The 20,206-nt window shown below is 37.1% G+C and overlaps 1 protein-coding gene and 1 long non-coding RNA gene across 3 annotated transcripts in view; one reads left to right on the top strand and one right to left on the bottom strand.

Moving 5' to 3' along the window:
• Positions 1 to 20,206, top strand: part of LOC132909615 (terminal nucleotidyltransferase 5C) — a 157,483-nt gene that overhangs the window by 120,872 nt on the left and 16,405 nt on the right. The window lies entirely within an intron of this gene.
• Positions 127 to 20,097, bottom strand: LOC132909747 (uncharacterized). The gene is made up of 3 exons (XR_009658601.1): positions 19,462 to 20,097; positions 9,949 to 10,262; positions 127 to 512 (listed from the first exon to the last, which is right to left on the bottom strand). It is a non-coding gene; the product is annotated as an uncharacterized LOC132909747 (long non-coding RNA).

Below are 20,206 nucleotides of genomic sequence, written 5' to 3'. Positions count from 1 at the left end.
CATACACGTATAGTACATATATAGCATACATAGAAAACAACATATTCAATTTGTATTGTACGTGTAAAATTAAGTTGGAATAGAAATTCTTCTACAAAAGAAGAAAATGCGCTTTGTCTGTTCTTATTTCGCAGGATAGTAATGATATGATAAAACGTTGCAAATAAAATCAGATATTGAAAGTAAATAAATTTTGACAAAAAATAAATAAACGGACAATGTAAATTTTCTACGCCCTGCTTGAAAGATTGAACATGTTGCCGTCTTCCTGACGTCTTTTTTCTCAGGGCATAATCATTTCACCAGCACAGCTTCGCGTCGATTCTTCTTCTGTCTGTCTCTCTCTCTCTTTCTCTCGTTTCTATTGTGTTGCTCGATTCTTACGTCAGAGAAGCAAGAGAATGTGTAGGAGTAACGCTAAGGTGCTGTAGATTATTTCCGTGGCCACGGTCCCGTTAACCCTTTGAACAGGGCGAAATTAATTCGTCGGGAACGAGGAAAAATTTCCATCGCTGAAAATATTGCCATCTCTGTACGATTCGCCCGCGCTACTCTTCTTATTAAAAAATGCTTATAAATCTCAGAAAATAAAATCGCATTACTTATCAAAGATGCATTCTTCCGTTTTCTTCTGAAATCATAGAAAAGCGAAAATCGAGGAATAAAAATTCTTCAAGGCAAACATGCTGCAGAAAACATTACGCACCCACAAATTCTCTAACCATTCATAACTAATTCATCAAACCTTACAACACCCCTAATCCTAACCTAACATAACCTAACATAACCTAACCTAAGCTAACCTAACTTAAGCTAAGCTAACCTAACCTAATCTCGTTAACAACGTTACACTATTTATCGATTCCTCCATCCTCTCCATCTCCTTTTACGACGAAGCTCAACGGAGAGGATCATGACTCTCACGGAGAGAAGTTAATCATTGTTTCGTGTAACGAGCGATCGTTAGAGCGGACTACGGGGAAACTTGAGGTTATTATTTCGATATTGGAAAAGTTGATTGCGTGTGCGTACATTGTCGGCAACTGCGACTGCCTCAGAGTTTCACTGACGAGAGTTTCGCGGTTCGTGGATCGAGGAAACGACGAGATGGCATTCCTCTTCGCCGTTGTAATAAGTCGGCTTACCGCGTTACACTGAATCACACTCGACCACCGCTTTCACGAGAGACGCCGTATAGAAAGGGTACCAGGGAAACGCGACGCGCTTCTGGAATGCGTGTCGGTCGTTGCTTAAAGGGGTCGGTTCCGAGTGTAACGCGGCGAGAAAATTCTTCTTCAAGTTGTATCGATGCGACGACCAGACGTGTTCTGGATCTTTAATCGTCTGTCTTGGAAAAGTTTTAGTTTCAGTGTGAGAAATTCTGCAATTTATCACTATTAGGCGATGTCTTTCGCTTTTCATTACAAGCTTCGTTGATGGAAGAATACTTGTTCTGTATCTACTTGCTCTTCTTATTCGTATTCTCTTATTTAATCTCATGCGATTCGATCAATTCGTTCTCGCAATTCTGAGTTGTTAACTCGCGTATTTCTTCGTTGTTTGGGACTGTTCGATCGTTGCTCGAATTCTTCTGTCTCGTTCAAGCAAGTCAATTCGATTACGAAATTGTTCCCCGTGTTACTTTAATGGCAAATTGTACATATATTTTTATCTTTAGTCGAGACGAGTTACAAGAAGATTTTAGTGTGAGAAATTCTGTGATTCCGTTAGCTCGTGTCTTCTCTCGTTGTTTAATTACTGGTTTCCTAATTCATTTGTAAAACGATGGTCTAACTACTTGCGTTTGTTGAATTCTGTATCATTTTAATACACTTGTTCATTCCATTATCGAGTTTCTCTGAATATTTGTGTTACACGTACGCAATTCCTGCAACTAATCTTTTTAATTATTTTATGAAATCATTCCTTTTGTTCTCTTCTTTTTCAATTCTCTTGTTCGACCAAATCCTTCTATTTCAAAAGCCAATTTTTTAAAATACTTGCATCGTCACGAAGTGATTTGATATTTTTTATCCTGAGTTTGTGTTTAATCGATAACATCTGTCACAATATTATCTTATTACATGATATAAATAATTAACTTTTTATTGTAAAAATTAAATCTTTAAGTGTTACCATTTATCTACTGCTTGCTTAATCATATACGAATGATCACGTATCGCTTCGAACAGATGATAAAAATCCTTTCTTGGAATTAATTTTACGTCAGAAATGTCAATTTAATTTTTCGAGTATTATACTTTCTTCGTCAACTACATATTTAGCAAAAATTGCTCTTTAAAATTTTCGATATTTTCTACGATTTAACTCAAGTTCTACGAAACAACATTTCTCCCAAGCGTGTAATTCCTTCTTTTAGGATCTTAATTTTTTCAAATGTCCTTCACCTTCATTTTTAAAGCTCTTTTTAGGTGCTTCTTCCCTTCTTCTTCTGTTTATTGCAATTTCTCTGTAACGGGAAGTACTTGCTCTCCGCATCACGGAGAATATACTTATTTATATGTTTCTTGCTCATATACACGAAATAGATTTAGCAATTTCCTTCAATAAGACTCTTATAGTTGGTATGCCATTATATTTCGTGGAAGTCGTAAAATACGCGATGGAATGTTGGTGGAGTTGCGTGAAAGTACTTCACTAAATTTATTACACGACATTTGGACACAAGAATCTCGAAATACTTGGTGAATATTTTCATCGTGAATATTATATCGATGAATAGGTATTTTCATTGGATAATCGTCATAATAGCGTCATAAGTATAAATATAAAAGTATAAAGTAATGTTATATCGCTAAAAAATGCGTGCAACTTAAGATTCACCACCTACGTTACAAATTGAAGCTTTTTTTAAAAACGAAAGGTGCTCTAATATTTTTCAATCAGAATATATGTAACAATTCGAAAGAAGAGAATAATATCTTTAGTCAATTTTAAACTCCTAATGTGATTTAGCCAACAGTCCGATTCACTGAACCAACAAAAATGTTAGGTGCTGATATTTTTTCCAAACGAAATCACTGTAACGTATGCAAAAAGCAAAGCGTTAAAACACTTCCACCCATGAAACCCATTAAACCCACGCTAGGAATCCAATCGTATTGACACGCATTTTCGAAACGCAACGTCTCTCTTCCATATGCTTTCTCCTAATTATTACGCAAATGAAATGCTAAATGCTTCCTCGTAATCGAGGGGAGGAATCTCTAATTGACATAAATTTAATTAACCGAATTAAAAGAAAGTTTCAAGTTGCCAGATAATTTTTGTCTGTATATGCAAATGTTAGTAACATTTCTGTTATGTATTTTACATTATACCGTTGATAGTCGCTTGTTCTACAGTAGGTACATATTTTATATTTATTCGCTGCTTCTATTTTGTAAAATTATATTTAAACCACTAGCACTTAATGCAAGCTAGTACTTCTTCCGATCGTTTTAGACAATAAAAGTTCCATTTTACGCAAAAATTGGAAACAATTTCTGCTATCGATATATTTAAACTTTGCATTGCCCACTATTGTATATACCACGATAAATAATTGTTACTGACACCATGAAGAGTATTTATGTAGACTGCGGATTTTTACGAAATTTTAAGATACTTTAAGATATAGAAATGCACGTGATATCCGAGAAGTGTAGTACTCTTCAACGCATGGTGTTTGGTGCTTGTAACATTTAATAGAATGATCGAATTTTTGCCAAGCTTCCTAGTCTCTCAACGCTAGAAACTATAGAAATAATCAAATCACCTAACACCAATAATTCTTCGCAGAAATTTCATAGATTCACGACAGTGCATTTTTCGAAAGATCTTGCTCGTCTTACAAAATTTTGTATATAAAACATTTTACTATCCCCTGCCCTTTAATTTCTTCTGTACGAGTCTTATACTTTAATCGTTGATGGTTCTACTATCTTTCTATAAAGATATAAATTTCCACGAGAATCCGTGGTGTACTCAACGCAGGTTCCAATCTTGAACATTCTCTTTTCTTCGCACGGCTGTGTATTTCTGGCAACCGACAACGAAAAACTCGTCGCTCGACTCAACGGAGAATGAATCAACCACAGAATGAATCGCTTGCTACGCAGAAGAAAATAGAACGTCAATGGGAGAAGGAAAGGAGATCGCGTGTTTCCTGGTTGTTTCGCTCGCATTCCACATTTCCTCGCAGGGTTCTGTTCGGTTGGCCCGCGATTCCGTTTCCCGCGGCGAGGAATTACGTATCCCGGATGCGCGCGATCGCGAAATCGAAACTTGGTCGGCGCGCGCGTTGCGCTGCGCTCGCAAGAGCCTCGCGTTGACTGATGCCGGGTGCAACGACCCCGCCACCGTGAAACTGGGACATCCTCGGCTGTTCCACGACGTCGTCTTCGCCATCGTACTACAACGACGACCCCGTTTTCCAGTTACGCCGGTCGAGCACCGTAGTCGTCGGCCACGCGGCCAACCAACGCGTTTCGATTTTCGCGCTCCCTTTCACGATCCTCTTCCGCGATCTTGCTGTCCAAAGTCTCGTAGCCTTCCATTCGCCTGTTGCGTTTAGACAACGAGAGATTCGCAGAAAATTCGAGATTCGGATTTCCCGGCCGGATCGAGAACGAAGAACGTGATGGAAATTGTGAGAAAGGGGTGGTTACAACGACGCTCGTGTCCCTGTGTGTGAAACACAGACACACAGTGAAACAGAACGTTTCGAAGTAGCACACTTTTTGGACTAATAAACACAATTGCGTGTCGCGCACTAATAGGCACAAATACGATAATACTTTATAATGCAGTTACACGCGTACTACTTTTCTTGTTTATCTTCATCGCATTTCGTTTGAATATCTCGCTTGAAGATGGAAAATGGTAGTGTCGCAGTATCAACCGTCTGTCTTAGGATTCCTTTTATGGGAAACATGAATGTATTTGCTGCCTAGAAGATTTGGAAATTACATTTGTTACTCTTGTGACGACTTTCGATTTTCCGAATCTCCAAGGAAATTTGAAAACGTTTTAATAATGAAAAAATTATAATAATGCTTCGACGTATCGATAGCAGATTTTCGCACATCGCTAGTAGTCGATCGGAAAGCGAATTATTTTTAATTACTCGCGAGTATAATTTATGTAACATTTGGTGAAATTCGCATCCATTTTACCAATATCTCGCATCTGTCGCATATAATTCTTCAATTACGATAATTGAGACGAAACTTGGATAACTCGATCAACTTGAAGAGTTTGAAAGTGAATTGGCACCGAGTCAGAGTTTGATCATTTTGTTGTAGAAACGAAGGGACGGGCCAAGGTACTGATTAAATTTGCCAATTATGGAAATCGATATTACGAATATCGAACTGACATTACTGTGACGTAGATGGCGTGCCTGTTATCCAAATGTCAGAATTCAATTGTCGAAATTTACAATTAGTATAAATAGTTGAACGTGTTGATTCAGTGATTCAGCTCAATGCTGTAACTTACTTCCACGCAACTTTCGTTCAATTTTTCATGCATTTCTCCGGCACACTTTTCCCCTGAATCTGATTCCACGCACCTTGCCCTGTTCGTCTTTCGAAGAAACTTTTCATTAAACTCGAATATCCGAAGCAACCGTTGTTCAAAATTATTATAAATAACATTCCTCTTCGATGCTGATACGCCAACGTCAAAAGCAAAGTACGTAAAGCTTTGCGAACGAGATCTAAAGCGAAAGAAGTGAAATGAGACGAACATGGTCAGCCATTACGTTCTTACATCTACTTAATAGCTACAGAACAGAATATTTTCTGGATCAAATTGAAGGAATATTGTTTTATCAATTATTAATCGCTGAAATGTTCGCTATATAATTCGCTATACTTTGAGCTGGATCTCGTCAAAGACAAATAATATATTGATCGTTTGCTTGTTGAATATTGAATTATAATAATATTGAAATATAAGATCATGGAAAGGTTAAAGTAATACATCGCATAATCATAACGAAACAATTAATATTTCTTTGACGATAACCGATAAAGCTACATAATTCAGCAGTCAGTATCGGTCATACGTATCAAGCCAATAATTTATGAAGATATAAACGAGAAATAAATGAGGTAAATTTAGTAGATAATATTGGTCGTAAACAACGACCTAATAACTCAAGAGGAAACAGATGAGAAATAAATGAAAAGAAAGGGGCGACGACTGGAATTAAGGTTCGAGATTGAACCGCGTGGTCACACGCGGTTTTTACCATTTTATCGAGCCGCTGTGGTCGCGGTTAATGCACTTTGCTCTTTCATATTACTTTGTTCATTTCGATGCTGACGCAATCAACTGCCGCTACGTAGGATTTCGCATATACACACCGCATAACGATAGTTCGCAAGGTAATTAGTGTGAATCTGCTTCCTTCTCTTACGTTACCGTGATAACTTCGAATTTAATTAATGTAATTAAGATCGTCTCTGTCAGGGGCCCCGTTGTTCTCATTTTTCCCTCCTCCTTCTCCTACTCCTCTATTTTTCTTCGCTTCCTTTTTTCTTTTCTTTTTTTTTTTTTTTTTTTTTTTTTTTTTTTTTGTCTGTTCTTAGCGGTTCGTAAAATCGCTTTGCAAACCAAATTTTCACGGATGGATTGTGAAAAGAGTTTCATGATTCCGTTTACACCGGTCTCTTTATAATTCCTCGTAATTAATAATTACGACAACGCATTACGATTAATTGTTCTGATATTTGTACTTGTCGAAGCGTACATTTGTTTGTTAAATGTAGATATCGCAGAATTTGATATTTTCATTTTTTGAAAGAGACGACTGAGAAAATATGAAACTGAAATCTTACGTCCTACAGAAATGTGAATTATTGTATAGAAATCTATATATATTATATTTAAATTATATGTTACATGGGATTCTCCAATAACTAATTAGTAACTTTTACATTAATGGCCCGGTTTCGATTGCGTAGCTACTTAGAGCATAACGAGCAACTATGTAATTAGATGTGTATCTTGACTTCCTTGACGTTGAATTAATTGCTCGGCAAACTGCAAACCAAAATCAATATACATAGAAAATCTCAAGTAAGCGTCCTAAGTTCTACGATAGACTAACAAACTTCTAGTAGCATCGCGATACTTGAACGTGATATTCGTTCGAAATGTAACAAATATTCGTTAAAAGTAACGAGTATACAGAAACGCTAAGTACTATCTGACATAGTTTACAAAAGATAATTACTAAATAATTAAACAGATCGAAATTGAAAAACACGATGATCCGTGTTACGAAGATTAAACTTTGTCGCATAAATTTTTGTCGGATGGGGAAGCACGACGCATAAGCTATATACAAAATGTGTGTCTTATCGATGAAAAGTAGAGCTCCATTTATTGGACCGACATTCTGATTAATGCAAAGTTTTATCCATTCAAACGATTTATCTGAATGTGAACTCTTACTAATTAAATTGGAGGTTCTAAATAACGCTAACTATAAAAATCAGCGCTCCTATCGCTCATATGAATTATGTCCTTTCAGAGGTACAAATCAGTAAAATTCTACTGCGGTACATTTTATTTTACCTTACAATTATCGTCAATTCGTCTGTACATTTCCAGGTTTAAATGTATCTCGATGTTAACAAAATATCAGATGTATTGAAGAAAAATCGTCGTTTATTCGTCGAAATTTTTATTCCACAATTTTTATTTGTCTCTTAACAATCGATGTCTCGATATCTTTATCCGGTCGATCAATTACGCGCATAAGATCATCGTATCGTAATAATCAAAGTGCAAATATTCCACCAAATTAGTATCTTTGCTAGCACTGTTAACAGAAAACAGAAGCTAATCAGAAACACGTTTTATCGATTAAATATTCTAAAGTTTCGTAATATCGTAGCTACTTTATTTTGTACATTTTACGCATTTTTCCATTTACAAGTACCCTGCGTGTTTTCGCGCTCTTTAATTTCCCACAAATGCACGAAAGATCTGCGGTCTGGTAATAACGTTCGAAATTAACGAGGGGAAACCACGTTACGCGTTCTCGAAATGAAACAGTTCCCAGGAGAAGGACGGATAGCACTGGCGAATCGAATGGGAACCTTTTCCCTGGTGTTCGTCTTTTTTTCCATTACAATGCACGACGCACGGGTGCACGATCGCTTTCATTTTCTGTGCACCGTTACACGAGCGTGGAGGACGTGTCGCGACCGCGTGTTTTCGCCTTCTCCCTTTTCGTATACGCCAACTCCCGTTTTCTCTTTCCGCTTTCGTTCTACGCCGAACGGTAAAAGCGGCCGAAAGGTCGGCCAAGTGTACGTTTCGTGGCAATCTTTCCTTCTCTCTCTCTTTTTGTATCCAAATTATGGACAATGTTTAACGACGACCAGCAATTCACCCGGAAGCAACTTTACAAATAAAAATTCAGAAATTGCGATTGAAATTTTGGACGACGCTACGGGAAGATTGTAAATGATTACGTCGAATGCTGGAAGCAATTTTGTTATATGGAAACGTGGAATGTGCGTGGAACAAGTTGGTCGAAGGTTAAACAGACTTTTAACGTCAAATAGCGTTTCAACGAAATGATGTAAATTAAAATTGCGAGCTCTCGACTGTATCGTTGAAATTGGACAACTCTTGATTCAACGTAATTGCTCTTCGTGTTTAAACGAAAATCGTGCGGCGTTAACGTTTCACGTAGAAAAAAAACGAAGGGGAGACACTCGTTTTGATTTTGTATCAAAGTATCATCCCCTCGAAAGTAGCAGAACTTTTTAGTAGAAATATTTTTCTACTAAATAAACGACGAAGGAGTGAATCAGTTAAAACAATCCAATTATATTTAATATTTTATTTGTAATACTAAACTTATAATACCGATCCGTATCTTCAACTTCGATGAAACTCCGCTTTTAATTTCGTTAATTGTATCTTTTAATCTCTATAAGGATACATGGTCTCGGTTAAAAAAATTTGGCGTGAAAGATTAATGCCATGATTCGCTTTAAAATCAAAAAATGCTTGACGACGCTTTCATTAATCTGATTACTCGTTCTCGTGATACGCCTGTAGAAACTATCGAAACAACAATCGCGTAATTAAGTATAAAACAGGACAGTTTGCCTGTGTTGGCTAATGAGATTGAAATCTGTGCGAGAAGGTAAGTGACTTTAAGAAACTAGATCACTTCTTTCTTCTGCCGTCTGTAAGAACGACATCAAGCATCGGTAGTATTATAAACGATTTGGAAAAGACGATGAATTATTACTCTTATTTTCTCGGCGACTCGCCACGGCTTTGCGTAAACTTGACTCATTGTATGCAGCGATATTATTGCAACAAGGAAAATTGAGATTCCCATTGTCTTATCTACATTAACTTCGCTCGGAACTTGAGAGGAAACGTAACAGCGTGCGACGATGTTTCACGAAGTGAATCAAACAACTATTTATGCGCGTTGTACCTCTCGATTGACGTAACTTGAAAAAAAAAAACAGATGAAATAACACAGTTTTATTAGCATATTTCATCGCGCGAACTTGTCAAGTTACACCTATTATTCCATTTCCTTCTAATTATTTCACCGATCCTTTGCTGTCTAATTTTATTCATCGTCGTATTATCAATTTAATTTTCATAATAGTTCTGCGTTACTATTTTTATAATAAACATAAATATATAATGAAATAAACGATCTATGTTTCGTCACGAAACAAGTTATTACCTGTTTTATCAACACGAGCAGTTGCGTTTAATTAAAAATGTGCTTTCTCATAAACAAAAGGAAATTCGAATTACAGGCCTTGAACGCGACGAAACCTGTAAAATCCGTTTGAGAAATTTCTAGCTAACAAACGGCTTGTTATTTCGTTCGAAAGAGAACGCTATCTTCTTCCAATCTCTACGCTGCCAATCTTCTTAAGTCCTCACCTTTGCCAATCCCCGGCTCATCCAAAGCGATTACACCGACGTGATTACAGAGAGGACGATTCCAGTCGTCGTCCCGATTTCCTTCGGCCGCGAATCGAATTACCTCGTGGAATTGTGGCACGGTTTCCGGGTGCATAAGCTGCTGGGGATCGATGACTGTAGACAACTGGACGAGTCACGACGGTTCAGCGTCGACGTGAATCGTTTCTCGCCCTCTGGTTGCGCAATGTTAGGACTGTCGGCGGAAAAATGTCAACGACAAGACGGTCGACATCGTTAACCGACGATGACTAGGCTACGAATGATACGGATTTCTGGAAAATTTAAATATGAAAAGGTGCACAGAACTCATATAGTATGTAAAAATATACAAAATGCATATTCAAAGCGCTGATTATTGTAATTACATACTGATGTAAACTCCTATTCAGATTTTACTTGTTTATTCGTGTGCTTTCGCGGATGAAAAATTTGAAAAGTTTAGTAGGTTGACATCGTTGAGAATCAATAAGAACTACTTTTACCATATGATGCGACTGAAGAAGCAATCCTTTCTTCCGTTTGAATAAACCAACGATCAGACAATAGAACTAATAACGAAATAAACGAATGATCATTTTATTTAGAACAGGCATTGCATTAATTTTTCCACTCGCCGCGCACGACCGATGATATTTAAGATTCTAAAATGTCGAACTAAGACTAATTTTATTTTATCCATGCGAAGCTTTAGAGGATTTTTAACGATAAAAAACCGATTGTCTCCTGGATCGTTCGTGCTGAATTCCGAATTTCATTATTCCCTAAAGAGACGACACAGCTTAATCAAAAGTTTTCATAGAAACACATCAAACGATGTGAAACCGTGCGAACATCGTTGCTCGAATCGATGAAGCTACGCTGTAGACTATCGAAGATGTATGTACATATATCCCGGTCTATAGATCAGACTCGCGGGCAAAAGATTGATAAATAATTGATGGCGGATTGGATGTTGAAGAATTCAAACTGGTCGTTTGTCATGGGTATAGCCGGTCACGAAACAGTTGTACAAAGCGCCATTTGTCGGCCTACATTCCCTACTGCTCTACCTAGCGAATGTTATTATTCTGTCTTTCTTTGTGGAAAATTACCTGACCACAGCTTTGCGCTCGAATATATTTATAAATAATAACAGTACTCGAGGAAATACTTACCAGTGTAATTTTAATTCTGATTTTCTAATTAGGGCCTAATTTCTAATTTCGTCAGAAGAATTCTTATTGTCTTATCGTTATCACTCTCTTGTCTTTCTTTTTTTTTTTTTTTTCTTTGTTTTTGTTTCATCATCATTTTCGTCTGTGATAAGCTATTTACTGTTATGTTACGGAAATTTGTTATCACCTGCTTCATTTATAAAATAAATAGGTGCTTCTCTATAGCTATCTACTATTCGACTAATATTATTTATTATTCCAAGTTATTTTATTCAGGCCGTGTAGCACGTAACTTAATGGCTTCGATCTTTCAGAAGATGGAAGATAAGCTCTGAGGAAAGAATAGCTGGATGGAAATTGGTGGAAAATTTTACCAGTAACTTCTCGTGGCGTTTAGCGAACCGAAAGGCACATGAGAAATTGGAAATATCAGAGGATCTGAGAGGATAAAAGGGGATCGTAAGAAACGAGGGGTAGAATTTCGCGAATGATCGTGATAATAAAAGGAAAATATTCGTCAAAAGGTTGTAATATGATATTCTCGTCGTGAAGTGTTCTGAAAATATCGTTCGTATTTCTTTAATTCCGAAGCTTCTAAGGAAAAATGTCAAACGAGGTGTAAAATTTCATTTGAAAAATTCAGTGACAAGCAAACTTCTCCGAAAAGATACGCTTTTTTTCTCATTTCCTTCGAAACTTTTAAATTATAGTTTATATATGGTGTCGTAAAAGCATCGTATATTGTAAAAGTTGGTTCGACAGATCCCACTCGATGTACAAGTTTATCTCTAGCCGCGTGTTTCAAACGATTCGACTGGACAATGTAGTGGACATAGAGTGTGCTACGTGTAAAATGTGCAACTGTCTGGAAGCATTCATACGGAAAAAAAATCGATTCGCTGTATGCATTGGGTGAACAGGAGGCCACCGACCCACGAAATATTATGCAATACATTTTCAATGGACACGACGAGGGTCTCTGACTTGCACGTACTTATGTCTATATTCATTGAAAATGCGTCGCATAAAACGTTCTTCCCGTTATTGATCTGTATATTCTACCTATAGAGACTGCTGCGTTCAACTTTTCTTCCTTCTGTTCTTTCTTCTTTTTTCATCTCTCTTTGTTTCTATTGTCCTCCTTTGAATAATACCTACATTAATTAACCGTGGAAAGGATTTGCTAATTTATCGAAGGATATAAAGGATATTTATTGCTTTCTCTGCTTCTCATAGAATAGAAGAAATAGGAGACAGAATGGTAGCGAGCAAAGTTTCAATAATAAATCACTTTGTCACCTAGTTTTGAAAGTCACCAGAGTTACATTGTGTGTTGAAATAACACTATAGATGATCGTGGCGAGAAATTGAAGCGAATATACCTGGTGAAACGAGAGCAAGATATCCGAATCGAGTATTAGATAAGATATTTTACATTCGAGGAATACTTCAAGTATCCAGAGATTTGTACACGTGGCATTCTAGTTGTAGGAAATGCCATACTTTTCTCAAGAATTGTTTATAAATTTCGAGATATATCGTAAGTCGACGTCCAGTCTACGTATTAACAAGGAAATTCAGTGAAAACACCATCGACCGTTATTCACGCGATATTCAAGCTGTCGAATTCGTTGGTTGCTCAACAGAGCCAATTACAAATGTATTATGGATATTAAAAGAGAAAATTTACGTACCACATATATTGCTTAATCTCTTGAGCAATTCATACTTACACAAGTGTACGTTTCATTTTTATTCGATCCAGCCACGATTGTGAAAGATGCAAAGATAAAATATTGACTATTTCAATGTATATTAACTTTTTCACGTATTATTCAGATATAATATTTGTGCAGGTGTATTAAATATATTTGGTGAAAAAATAGAAAGTAACTTTATTCTTGTCTGGTTGTAATAAATTCATCTCCGCGCCAAAAACGTGCAAATACCGGAAACGCCAAAGATATGCAGATAAATCGAGTTCGTAACTCAACAGGTTTCCTTTCTTCTTTGTTTTTCTTTTTTCTTTTTTGTGCAAAAATAAAACACTCTTCCCATCAGTCGCCGTAACAAAGAATGAGTCGAATCTCGATTATGGTCCCGATATTAAATCTGGAAAACAATGAATTCGCTATGAGAGAACCGGTATAGAGAAGCTGAACACCAGCAACGGTTTATTGCGGTCATAATTCCCGTTTAATATTATATTGTCCGCTTCTGTCTTGCCGATGCACTTGGCGATCCTCAAAGAAACCACGTTCAACTTCGCAGGGGCTCGTGTTCCACTTTTTGATCGCAAAGAGGATTCTTATTTCCTCCTTTCCACTCGAAAATCGTGACCATTCGATGAGAGAAAGAAGGATTGTTTCGAGGAAGCGTCAAACAATCTTTGCTCTCGAGGAAATTCCATTCGATCGAAGATTATACTATTTGAAGTATCTCGTTCATGCGATTAGATTAAATTATTTATTGACAAACCTCTTGGTTTCAGGTTTTACAACTTGTGAATTAACGACAGCCTTTCGAGTCGACAGTAAGATTTCGCATTTGTTGATGCAAGCAGTGCTGTTTAAATATTAAGTATACAGATACTTGAAATTTACAACAGCGTGATAACTTCGTTCAAAACATTACGCGTAAGCGTTGCTTCTTCGTATTTTTTGTTATTACAAATTCGCCATCAATTTGTATATTTCGATGAAATTCTCTATATTGTCGCAAGAGATTCGCCAAAGTATTCAGATGCTTAGGTGCCATAACGTTTATAGACGCTGAGTTGATATATTGGGTTGGCAACTAAGTAATTACGGATTTTGTTATTACCACCTAATGTCAAAATCCGCAATCACTTAGTTGCCAACCCAATAGAAACACAAACCTGTGGAAAATATATGATCACAATGTGTTCTATTTCTAATTCCTACGTTGTAGCAGATATCAAAATTATATTTTTAAAACGCTGTCTGAAACCTAAAGATACACGTGTCAAAAAGTAATACGAAAGTGGAGTTACGATGGCGATAGAAAGGGGACGAGAGAAAATGACTGAGGGAAAAAAAGATGAAAAGTGGTGCGTTGATGAAGTCAGTAATCAGACGTCGACGAAGTCGATGAAGATGATACGTTCCGGGCCGCGATCGTTCCAATTCTCTTCTTGCTTCGTGGATCACAGAACTTGGCACGAACGCCAAACCACAACAGCAAAACGAAAATCGCAAAATTTTTGTCTTTCTCCTCTCGTGAAAAACAAACGAATCGTCGATTCGAACCGCGCGATAATTACGAAAGAAGCGATAGCGTTCGGTTGAGAATTAATATCCCGTTTCGTATCAATCTCACTGTTGTTACAAATTCTGTTTTCTCTCCCTGGATTTAGAATTATTCAGGTTTTACTTGAAATTTTTATATTACACCGTGTTACTTCGTAAAACGTATTGCTTCGCGAGATTTAGAATTATTTAGGATCGTTAGAAATTTGTATATTCAACAGTCGAAAACCTATTGCTTTCTGAAATTCAGAATTATTTGGAATTGCTTGAAATTGTTATACTCAATCGCCGAAAACGTATTATTTCGTGAAATTTAGGGTCGTATAAAATTGCTCGATCGTGGAAAACATATTGCCTTGTGAAATTTAGGATCGTTTCAAATTGCTTGAAGTTTTCATATTCGTCGTGGAAAACGAATTACTTTATGAAATTTAGAATTATTTAGAATCGCTTGAAATTTCTGTGTTCCACCGTTGCGATCCGTAATGCATTTTGAAGTGTACAATTGTGGGAAACCGCTTGGAATTTTTATATTCGATCGTCGTATTGCTTTTGAAAAAATTTAGAATTATTTAGATTGCTCGAAATCGTTGTATTCGACCGTCGAAAACGTATTGCCCTGTGAAATTTAAAATTGTTTGACATTTCTTCAGATTTGTATCTTCTATCGTGGAAAACCTTGTGAAATTTCAAATTGTTTGAAATCGCTCGAGTCGAGAACGTGTTACTTGGTGAAATTTAGAATTATTTAAAATTGCTGGAAACTATTAGTGACAGGTTTGAATAAAATACAAAATTTCCAAAAAAACAATGAGATATTTTGTACGGTATTTTATCCGTGAAATAGCCCGAGCGATTAATTCAAACAAATGCTGTCGTGCAAAAGGTCAAAGTAAAATAACGCTTTTAAATATAAAACGCTCGTACAGTATCGTAATAGAGTTTGTTAGACGACCAGAAATTTCCACACTCGCGTTTTTATCATCCAACTTGGTTCACAGTCGCAACAGATTTACGGTTTTCGCACTTTACTTGAATTCCTCTTAATGTACGTACAATTACCAACCTGTTTCTTCTTTTAATTTTATTGTTATTTATATATCCAAGAGGATAGAAAAATATTTCTATCCATTTGAAGAACGAACGCGTTTCGTTTTATCCGTGATATCCATCGAGCTTCGTGGACCACGCCAATGCGCTAATAATCTCGAGTATGATTCAGACTTTGGCAAACTGTGCGAAAGAATGCCCCGGCAGACGTTCTGCAAAATTTGCAAGGCAGATTATAGCGAATTATTATTGTATTTTTGGTCATCGAGTATATATACCTCGAATAAGTCTGATTTCACGAATGTCAACTAATTACGTCGAACTTTCCATTTCTTCAGTCTTCTTGCGCAATATTTTATTGACTAATAATATTAGCGAATTGTGCAAGACGTTGCTCTAATTTATTTCGAGCGATTCGATGCATCGATTCGATGTTCCGGCCTCGATCAAAATGCCCTAATAAATATTAACGAGCAGTAATTTGTAAAATAGAACGTCAACGCTGTAGATAATTACAATGTTGAGCGTTTTCCTAGCCAATCAAAGGCACAACACGCTATGGCGTATCATAGCGTGACGAATATTCGTTGGTCACGAAATGTATCGCAGTCTCGTCTTAATTCGTTAGAATTGTTGGGCAAGCGGCATCGGCGCAGTTGTTAGAAAAATGAAAATGTTTCGAAACTTACGGAAGATTAATTGGTGGTCAGGCGGGAAATTAAACGCTTACGAAATACGTAGCAGATACTTTCGTTTCCCATATAACGACGTATCGTGCCATTTCATTTTATTAAATCCTTTTTTACAAGTATCAGGGAAGCGGTAAGATTATCTAGAACGATTAAAACGTTGAAATATCACGGATTTAAGGCAGTCGTTAACGAAGCTGCAAACGAGATATAAAATTGAAAGAACAAGCGGAGTTTGAATTGGAGCAAGAGGAAAAGTAAAAGCAGCTCGGCAACTAATATATTCGCGAGTGCAGTGCAAACAAACGAGCACGAAATTGAATTTTATCAAGTGCAAATAATGCCCCGAGAAATCTGTCGTAATTTGCAATTCAACGCTCGATATTTTCCCGAGTTTTTCGTCGTTTTTTGTCAGCCTCTCGTTGTTAGAATCTCCGCACACGCGAATCTTCTCTGCCTTATAAGTTATAAAATCACGCTCGGTTTCTAACAAACGCGAAACCTATCTCCCTTCGTTCGATCATATTTTTCCATCGTCAACAGATTTCTTAAGCCCGAGAAGAGAAAGTGAAATAATTCTTATCGATATACGTAATCCAACTATTTCAAACATCAAACAGCCTCTCTTCGTTCGTTGGAGCAAAGCCGCGATTCGAACGAAAATTACGAAATTAAGAATTACGAAATCGATACTGTTAATAATCGTAGAATTGTCATAAAAAAATCATTCTTCCAGACATATAAAAACGTCGATAACCACATCCGAGTAAATTACTTAAAGCGACGAAAAATGCAATCGGTGGAAAATAAAATTCGCAAACGTAAAACGTCAGTGAACTTGGCACAGACGTGTACGAAAAGCTCCTAACGTAAAAAGAGGCTACGACGACGGAACTAATCGTCGAAATCACGAGCAACGTACAACGATGGCGCAACTTTCTCGTTCGAGGCTGCCCGGTTAAGGAGGATTTAATTAAACACGGGACGTCGTCGTGGGTCGGAGAAACGCAGACGCGGCAGGAAAGCGAAACATTAGAATTTCACATAGCCGACGAGGCCGTGGCACCGATGGTCCGCATCTGTGCTTAGCCTCCGATGCATTCGCCTTGTATCGCAACGATTCGTTGACCCTCGGCTCTACCTAGCGGTTCTTCGTCTCGATCGAAATGCTTCTGAATAGCTTCTCGTTCCTTTTTTCTATTTTCTCTTGCTCCCTGTATCCTTTACTTCTTTGTTCTCAATAAATGAAAAATCGCTGCTTCGTATAAGAGAAGATGATTTGCATATCGTGTCGCTTGTTGCAGAAGAAAATGTACCGTAGCGTAGCTTGGAAATACGTGAGCAATTTGTTCTTAGCAACCCTTTAAGTACGAGTACATTCTCGTAAATCCAAAGATTTTCCTTCCAAAGGGAAAAAAATGCCTAATGCAATTACCGGTACATGGAGTCGTGTCATCGACGACAACCGCGTTCGACGAACGCGTTTACAGCGATAGCCGTGTTCGAAGAATTAACAATAACATTTACTCGTAGAATAAATTCGAAACAAAGAAAAAGTTGTCTCTTTACCTTGAACTTTAACGCGATTCTCTTGTTTATATCTGCTAGTCGTATCTGCTACAATTATCTAGCATTAATAATTGTTTTATTCCACGATAACATTTACTCGCTCCTTTATAATAAATTGCAAGTTGTCCGATCATCGTGAGTAACCGTATATCGATATCCGATATTGATATCGACCATTCGTTTATCTTCGCGTGAACCGATGATTCTTCGTCTCGATCGAAGCGTTTCCGGATACGCGACGGCGGCGACGTCTCGCTTTTTCCACGTGCCTACTCGCCTCCACTCGGCATTTCACTGAAATCAATTTTCACCGCTCGCATAAATTTCCATTTCTAAGATACAGGAGAAACGCGCAAACCGTATACAGCTTACGTAATTTTGTTCCTCGAAGCATTCTACAACCTAATCTCACGAATGAACGTTTAATCGGTTCGTGATAACGCTTCGCGGTGATTCCCTGCCAATACGAAGGTGTTCCATGCGTTCGATGCGATAGGAGAATATTCCAAAGGAATAAAGAAATTGGATATGGAATATGTTAAAGCAAGAAAATACATACGCGAGACATAGATAAAATATACAAATATAGCGCTACTAGATGGATGCGAAAAATTTATTACAGTCGAATCTAATTAATATTGGAATGTGAATACAACGATTGGTGGAACAACGTACAAATACTTTTTGCATTTACCGTATATGGAAGGAAAAGTGTGGTCATTTACGAACGTTCAATGGTACGTATATCTCTTAATACGTTGATTGCCACACGAATTTTATACAGGATAATCTACTTTTATCGCTTAACTTTATCGCTTGGAATATCTCGCTTGTTTTTGATAATATTAGTAAAAATGTTTCAGCAACATATTGAATTTGAAGTTTTTCCATCGGTGAATGTGTCGTCAATCATATATATTTTAATACGTTCGTCGATATAAACTTGTGTATGTTGGAAAAGTATTAATTTATTTATATGGAAGAGATATTCGTCTAATATTTTAATTTTAATTTGACGTATTTAACGAAAGAAGACGAATTTTGCGAAAGACAATTCTTGTGTTCGTCGAATTTTTATCTTTCGTATGTTAAATTTGAGAAATTAAAGTTAATATATGTGCTGGACTGATAATTGTTCCATACGAATAAGTTGATACTTTTACGGCATTGATAAATTAATATTTTTTTATGGAGAACGTAAAGATGGGTGAATTTATGTATTAAAAAATATATGATCCGATTTAAAAAAAACATGGGTGACCTTCCTAAGCGTTGTCTTTTACGCGACCATCTACGAAAAGACTAATCGTGTCAAATAATGTTCACCTTGAAACCATCCAACCTGTTGCCGAAACACTTTTTAGTATTATCGAAAACAAGCGAGATATTCCAGGTGATAAAGTTAGGTGAGATAACCTGTATAATATACCTGTTTATATAACATTCCGTGGAAACCGTGATAGATCGAAATACGTCGTTACGTTTAATCATTGGAAAATATCGCATTACATTTGCACACTTTTCTTTCTCCATGTTATATAAATCGTTCACATTGTTGACAGTCCTTTAGTCCGTGAAATTTATCTTACGTTAAATTATTCTAAAAAATTTAATAGCGTGGATCGTCGATAGCGAATCCGATAACGAATAGGTGATCGTGGTAATCAACCTGTTAAACGAAACTACTACTTCCCTGTCGAAGAAAGAAAAAAAAAGAAAAAAGACTGCAAAAGAATTCACCTCCGGTGTTTTGCCTGATATCGCATTTTAATGGAATGTTAAAGACCTTCGGCGCAATATCACACCGGGGAATTTTCGTTCCACTAGACTCGCTACGTTACGCAACCACGATGAGTTAATAATCCCGGTTCGTTGGAACGTGGAATATAATGTCGTCCCAACGTCGACTTAATTGTCAAGCCAGAGTGACGCATGTTGACGTTAAACCAGAAGCATTTACGTATCTCGTGTTGGTGTATCGTCGAAGTGTTCTATTCTTGGTCGAAATTCCATGCTCTATACGTGCTTGTTTTGTTTTCGAGTTTATCAGAGACGAGGAGAGACGAGAAACGAGGATAATTATGGAAACACCACAATTCAATCTATTTCGTTTAGAAAAGAAGAAAATACCGTGGTGATCGGTTAAATATACAGACCTCCTCACAGTAGTAAGAACGTCATCTCTATTTATCTCGTATTCCCTTCGTGCCACGAAGCCACGTCGAGAGCAAACGTTTCACCACCTTCCAATGGACTTCTCCTGTGGTGGTTTCTTTCTAAACATAGTCAACGCGTTTCTTAACCCTGTTATGTGCGAGTATATACACGTTCGTACGTACCTGCTTGGTAATATCTAAATGACGTTTCTCTACGGTGCGACAATTCCTTAAACGATCGTCGACTCTTTCAGAATCGAATTTAAAAAATAAAAGAAACCGAGAAAAATTGCATTGCTCTTTGCGTATCTTCGTACATCTTCCTTCGT

This window comes from Bombus pascuorum, chromosome 8 (genome assembly GCF_905332965.1).
Source record: "Bombus pascuorum chromosome 8, iyBomPasc1.1, whole genome shotgun sequence".
In the NCBI taxonomy this organism is placed as follows: Eukaryota; Metazoa; Arthropoda; class Insecta; order Hymenoptera; family Apidae; genus Bombus; species Bombus pascuorum.
This window is presented reverse-complemented; position numbering and strand designations above follow the sequence as displayed.